The sequence below is a fragment of the Xenopus laevis genome, chromosome 1S, assembly GCF_017654675.1.
Source record: "Xenopus laevis strain J_2021 chromosome 1S, Xenopus_laevis_v10.1, whole genome shotgun sequence".
NCBI classification, from domain to species: domain Eukaryota; kingdom Metazoa; phylum Chordata; class Amphibia; order Anura; family Pipidae; genus Xenopus; species Xenopus laevis.
The window spans coordinates 83472660-83480343 of NC_054372.1; the positions used below are offsets into that span (position 1 = coordinate 83472660).

General features: G+C 39.7%; 1 long non-coding RNA gene across 1 annotated transcript; it reads right to left on the minus strand.

Moving 5' to 3' along the window:
• Positions 1-703: 703 nt before the first annotated feature.
• On the minus strand, positions 704-7456 carry LOC108706801. Its single transcript, XR_001934151.2, has 4 exons — positions 7413-7456; positions 7090-7175; positions 1108-1195; positions 704-1015 (listed from the first exon to the last, which is right to left on the minus strand). It is a non-coding gene; the product is annotated as an uncharacterized LOC108706801 (long non-coding RNA).
• Between the last annotated feature and the right edge of the window lie 228 nt (positions 7457-7684).

Genomic DNA, 7684 nt, shown 5'->3' on the forward strand with positions numbered 1-7684 from the left:
GAGCCAAGCGAGCGGATCTTTGAGTCTATGGCCACCTTAAGCCTGTTTTATAATACCTGTAATTCTGCTTCAACCGTATTATGACTATTATACTGCACCCTGATTGGACTTAAATGCCCAAAAATAAAAATCAAGCACAATATATAGTGGGCCGCTCATTCAGATATGTATGTAATGCATGTCATAGGTAACATCTGCAGAGCTAGGGAAATGTTTTGCATATAAATTAGCAGCAGAGGGTCTCCTCAATCCTAATAGATCTCATAGAAACAATTTCACTGGAAGAGAAGACATCGGACAGCTTTACAATTACATATACAGTAGAAGTCAGGAATAAATGCTTTTCCAGCACTGATTCAGCCAAAGGCCAGAGATGCCAGCCAGGTCCCATAAATGTCATAAAATTTGTCACCACAGCTTCTGGAGAGGTATGTCAGTTTTGCAAAAGTAGTTTGCTGTCTGGGCCCTTACACACAGCATTTCATCATGTAATCTCATGCAGTGATTTTTTTTGAACATTCCATTGCACAGGAACACATGAGTTAATAGACCCCATCATACCCTATAATGTTAGTGCCCATGGTAAATTGCTAACATGGTGTCATTATTCAAAAAAAGGTTCTATTCTTGGCCTGGAACCTATAGGCCAGTAATTTTGACACTGGTATTAGGAAAACTTAGGATAAGGGATAAAATACTGGAATACATTTCAGCATGGGTTTAATTTGCAATAAATCTTATCAGACATATGTAATTACCTATTAGAAGGTGAGCAGAAACCTAAACATTGGGGTGGCAGTGCCTAGGACTTACTTTTGCTAAAGCTTTTGATACAGTACCACTCAGAAGGTTATTGATTAATTTAAGAAATATTGACCTGGAATATAATATTTGTACTTGTGCAAAGAATTGGCTGAAGGATAAATTACAAAGAATGGTTTTAAATGGAACACTTTCTAATTGGACCAGTGTTGATAGTAGAGTACTGCAGGGGTCTCTCCTTGGTGCTTTTTAGCTGTAAAAAAAAGTACTGTTTTGTATTAAAAAAAAAGGACATTAACTTAAATATATAATTTGCCTTTTTATAGATCCCTGTTAAGGCCTTACCGACAGTATGCAGTGCAGTTTTGCGCCCCAGTCCTTAAGAAGGATATTAATGTGCTGGAAAAAGTGCAGAGGCAAGCTGGTAAAAAGACTAGAAAAAAAAAAGTTGGGGTTATTTTCTCTGGGTAATAAGCAATTGTGTGTGGACATGATTACTCTTTACAAGCAGGGGGTGCGATTGGACCAGGGCCCGCATCCCTGTAGGGCCCCCCCGGCAGATCGCGCCCGCTGTATCTTTCCATTATTTATTTTTTACTGTTTTTCCAAAATCCAAGTTTAAAGTTGAATGTTCCTGTTGCTGGTGTTTCAGTCTTGCAGCTCAGTAATTCAGTTGCAGACTCTAAATGGTTACAATTTTGCAACATTTAGTTGATAACATTTCTCAGCAGCATCTCTGGAGCATTAGCAACTATTTTATCAATTCTAACAGCTGCCTGTTATGAAACCCAGAGATTCTGCTCAGCAGGGACAAAGATAACAAATGTATTAACTAAATGTATCAATTTAGAACAGTTTACAGGGTCGGCGACACCCCGTCCCAGAGCTGCTTCAGAAGGTGAAAAATGGCACTTCAATATTAGAAAAACGCTCACACGTAGAAAATAGAAAGTCATTGGAAAAAGTCATTTCTGGTGATCTATCTGAAACCAATTAGTTGTTTGAAGGTGAACCACCCCTTTAAGTCTGCTAAAAAATAGCAATTTAACCATTATCCACATTAAATCCAATATAATTATTTTGCCTCCAATAAGGTTTTATTATATCTTAGTTAGAATCAAGTACAAGGTACTGTTTAATAATTACAGAGAAAAAGGAAATCCTTAACAAAAAATAATAATTTGGTTAAATGGATTCTATGGGAGATGGCTTTCCCTTAATTCAAAGCTTTTTGGATAACGGGTTTCCGGGTAAAGTATTCCAAAATTGTATAGTAGCGGCCCAGAGACCACAAATTTAGACTTATTTTTATTTTCGAAGGAACTAGCATGGTTCTTCATGGTGAGATGCTTTTAAGAGGGACTTGGACAGGGCCGTACAGCAACATTTCAGGGGCCCCCCGGGCCCTGCCCACACTGGCGCCCAAGCCCCACCCCAGATACCACCCACTCCACCCAAGCCCCACTCCATCCCGCCCAAAGACCACACAGACATCAGCACAAAAAAGTAACCCCCCACACACAAGTTATAAAAAGCTATTGATGGTCAGGGCCCCCTTATAAGTTAAAAAAAAAAAACATTGGTGCCAGGGCCCCCCTTACAAGATAAAAAAAATTGGGGCCTGGGACACTTGTCCCCCCCTGATGGCGGCCCTGGGCTTGGATGACACCATGGACAAGCATAATATCTAAGGCTACAGAAATGTAAGGTTCTACAGTTTGTTTAGTATAGGTATGGTGACTTTTTATATTTGTGAGTGCATCAATTCGTATCTATATATAACATAGTAACATAGTAAGTTAGGTTGAAAAAAGATACACTTCCATTAAGTTCAACCTTTTAACTTTTTTTTAACCTTCCTAACGGCTAGTTGATCCAGAGGAAGGCAAAAAATCCCACCTGAAGCCTCTTCAATTTGCCTCAGAGGCAATTGGTCTGGTCCCTGGATCAACTTGTACTATGAGCTATCTTCAATAACCCTGTTGTACCTCACTTGCTAAAAAGCCACCCAACCCCTTTTTAAACACAACTGATTCAGGGAGAGAATTCCAGCTCTCACTGTAAAAAAAAACCCTTCCGAATGTTTAGGTGGAACCTCTTTCCTTCAAATCGGAATGGATAACCTTGTGTCAGCTGGAAAGACCTACAGGTAAATAAAGCATTAGTAAGATTATTATATGATCTCCTTATATAGTTATCATATCAGCCCTTAAGCCTCTTCTCCAGCGTGAACAACCCCAACTTGGCCAGTCTTTCCTCATAGCTAAGATTTTCCATACCTTTTACCAGCTTAGTTGCCCTTCTCTGTACCCTCTCTAATACAATAATGTCCTGTTTGAGCACTGGAGACCAAAACTGTATGGCATATCTTAGATGGGGCCTTCTTGCCCCTTTTAATACAGCTCAAGACCTTATTTGCCATTGATGCTGCTGACTGGCATTGCTTGCTACAGCCAAGTTTATAATCTACAAGAACTCCAAGGTCCTTTTCCATAATGGATTTGCCTAGTGCAGTCCATTAAGGGTATCAGTGGCTTGGATATTTTTACATCCCAGGTGCATGACTTTACATTTATCAACATTGAATCTCATTTGCCACTTAGCTTTCCAGATTGCCAGTTTGTCAAGATCCTGTTGCAAGGATGCCACATCCTGGATGGAATTAATTGGGCTGGATAGTTTTGTGTCATCTGCAAACACTGATACATTACTTACAACACCCTCCCCTAAGTCATTCATCAACAAGTTAAATAAAAGTGGACCCAATACTGAGCCCTGGGGGATCCCACTAAGAACCTTACTCCAAGTAGAGAATGTACCATTAACAACCACCCTCTGTACCCGATCCTGGAGACAGTTTCCTATCCATGTGCAAACTACTTTATTAAGCCCAACAGACCTTAGTTTAGAAAGCAGTCAGCTTAAGGGGTGATATGATAACTATGTATAAATATATAAGGGGATCATATAATAATTTACTAGTCGGTCTTTCCAGCTGACACAAGGTCACACCATTAGAAGAAAATATTTGAAAGGGGTTTTACAGTGAGAGCTGTACATGTTGTACTGGCTAATACATTAGATAGCTTTAAGAAGGGGTTGGATGGCTTTTTAGCAAGTGAGGGAATACAGGGTTATGGAAGATAGCATATAGTATAAGTTGATCCAGGGACTAGTCCGATCTGGCAGTACTGTTGCTCCAGTCAATATCTGGGTAATTAAAACTCCCCATTATCATTACTTTACCCAAACTAGCAGCCTTTTCTATTTACTTCAGGAGCTTAGTCTCCGCCTCCTCACTTACATTAGGGGGTCTATAGCATACTCCTACAATGAATTTGCTGGACTCCCTCCGAAGCAAAGTATAGCTGCTGATATTAACTGCCAAGTCATGCGACTCATTCAGCCATGTTTCGGCCACACCAATCACATCATATTTTCCCACCAGCACCTCCAGCTCTTCTATTTTACCAGTCAGACTCCTTGCATTTGCAAACATACATTTAATAGTGGCACCATATTAAACAAACAGTACCCCAACCAAATCTCCTCCCCCATTTTCCTTTCCTTTGCCCACTATCTCCTCTAACCTGTCTTCCACTAAATCTTTACTGAACCCTCCCCCAGCCATCTTCTCTTCCAAAACACCTGCACCATCATCATTGAGGTGCAGCCCATCCCTAGCAAAGAATCTGTAGCCGACTGAGAAATCAGCCCAATTCTCAAAAAACCCAAAACCCTCCTCCATACACCAATCTCTCAGCCACTTATTAATTTCCCTAAGCTCCTGCTGTCTTCTTAGCATTGCTCGTGGCACAGGTAATATCTCTGAGAAAATTACCTTGGAAGTCCTCGCACTCAACTTTACACCGAGTTTTTTAAAATCATTCTTGAGGACTCCACCACCACCTCTAACTTTGTTATTGGTACTTTGTGTATCAAGACTCCCAATAAATCTGTCCACTCGTTCCACCACACATATATATATGTATATAGGACACACGTAAGTGGCCCTTGGTGTTGATAGTTGGACGAGGCACTCAATGCATCTGTTGGGGGCACAGTTGATCCAAGGTCCAATGATACAGATATGTGGGCATTGACAAATGGCAAACACAACTTGTTTTATTGACCTTATAACCCAGTCTCCACCTTGTTCATGTCCTGTATGGATACTTTGGCATTACTCCCATCTTATGGTAAACCTTAAGAGAAGGTAACACTGAGAAGTTCAGTCGCAATACCCAACAAAACAAGCCGGGGTATTATCAGTTTTTGAGTTCTGGTCCAAACTACTCCCGATATGAGTGGAGAGCCTTGTGTGTGTTGTCTACTTCATGGTAGCCCGTCCACTTCTACTGTAACCATTTTTTTATGTGAAGGTACACGGGTACGCTATCTACGTGTCACCCTAGGGCTTTTCAGCATTGGTCTATGTATCATGTTGCCTGAGTTGGCCTATTTATGGGTGACAACACCCAGGGACCCAGTGTTATAACCAAAGGGTGTTTTTATTTCACTTTGTTTCACTGTGTTTTGTTACACAATGATGTCATTGTAATGGATGGGCTCTGTGAACATAGCCTATCTTTGGCTATGTATTGCTAGTTCTTTCACTGCACTGTGTTTCCTTGAAAAAGGTTCCTGTGTGGGACCGAAACGTCGAATTAGGATTAATAATTTTTTTTTCTTTTTATCTAACTTTATCTTTACTTTGGTGTGTAAATCCTGCGAGTGCCATCACTATGGACTGTCTATATATAGACAGATTCATACATATACTGCATGCACAGCGATCAGTTGGAGTGGTTGAACTTGATGCACTATTGTCGCAAGGCTTTCCCAAAATTGGCGGTTTTGGTGAAATACCTGAAAATTGCCTCAAAGCTTCAATTCAACTTTCCAGCATCGTATTGTCCATGTATCATTACCAGCAAAAAGCATCCTAAATATGAATGACCAGGGGTCTACTAAATAAGTTGATGCCCAATATGCATAGATTTACCAAGCTATGTTGCATACAGAGACCCCAAATCCAAATAGGGCAAATACATTTTCACGTATGACACTGTGGCTACAACAATATAAGCACCCGGTATGTGAATTATGTGCCATGAGACCCCCTAACAGTATGGAGACCTTAGAAAACCATATATTTTCTGAAAACAGGTAATTACATCTTTCTACTGCAAAATACCAAACCGCAAAGCTATGCTAAACATAACGTTTTTTTTTTTTTACATTTCTGAAAATAGTCACAAAGCTTGCATTTTACCCTATTATATACCCCACATTTTGTAATGTACCAGCAAAAGGCATCCTAAATATGAACGCCAGGGGTGTACTGAACAGTTTGATACCTGATATGAAAACTACCAAACTAGGTGGCATACAGAGACCCCCAAATCCAAATAGTACTTATGAATTTTCATGTATGACACTGTGGCTACTACAATATAAGCACCCGGTATGTGTATTATGTGCCATGGGACCCCCTAACAGTATGGAGACCCTAGAAAACCATATATTTTCCAAAAGTACAAAGTAAAGCAGGTTATTAAATTTTTCTACTGCAAACAACCAAACCACAAATCAATGCTAAACATAATGCTTTTTATGAAATTTCTGAAAATGGGCACAAAGCTTGCATTTTACCCCATTTTATACCCCATATTTTGTAACATACAAGAAAAAAGGCATCCTAAATATGAACACCAGGGCTGTACTAAACAGGTTGATGCACAATATGCATAGATTTACCAAACTATGTCACACACAGAGACCCCCAAATGGATATATAGCAGACAAAATTTCCATTTCCATTAAGTAACGAAGAACAGAGCGAAATGGTATAAAATCACTAAAATCCAACAAAACCACAAAAAGCAATGTTTTTTTTTCCCGCCTAGTGTAATCAGCAATCAGAATCAAAGTTTGAATATTTTAGCATGGCCAAATAGGATTTACGGACAGAAATAATCGAACAACACCTAGCTGAAAATGTAATAAAATGGCTAAAAATTCACCAAAACCACCAAAATTGCAATATATTCACCAAAATAACATACAAAAGGTATTGCGCAGTGCAATTAGTGAATGCACTATTCACAATGGCAATAAAACATTTTTTTCAGGCGAAAAAACAGAAGTGTTGTATGTGTGTGTACAATTGGCCAATTGTGTGTTGGATGCGTGTGCTGTGAATTTGTGTGACCCCCTCCAATCCCCCCCAAATTGTGTGTTTGTGTAAGTGTGAATTTAAGTGTGAATGTAAGTGTGTATTGCTAAAATAAGTGTGTGTTTGGTGTGCGTGTGGGGGGCAATAACCTGTGGTTGCAGGCTCACAATTGTCCAGGAGGGCTGGATGATATTGTACTCCCATATGTACAGCAGTCCTGAGTCAGTTAATTACCCTAGAAATACAAAAAAGAATGGTTGTGGGTGCACACCTGAGGCCAATTTCAAAAAAGTCTAATTCCCTGTCTCAGTAATTCAAGTAAAAATGCTAGTGCATATAGTTTTGAAACAGGTTTGTTTAGTTACAAAGTTATGATCATAAAATTGATAAGCCACCATACCGCGTCAAGGTAAACCCCATAAGGTGGTCCCTAACTTGTTTACCTTTAATCATAGTAAAATAGGTATCTTACCTCTTTTCTTAATAGCATTACTTTATGTGAAAAACTCCTGTGCCTTGGTTTCAAACTATGAGCTAAATCCTCCCCCGACAACTGCTATGCGGCTTTTAAGTGGGAGAGACTGCCTTCAGGCTAGACCCTCCCATGCCGCTAGCATTTTCGGCTTTTAAAGGAGAGTGATTGCACAAACCAAAGCAGGGAGGATTTAGCTCACAGTTTGAAACCAATGCACAGGAGTTTTTCATATAAATGCTATTAAGAAGAGAGGTAAGATACCTATTTTA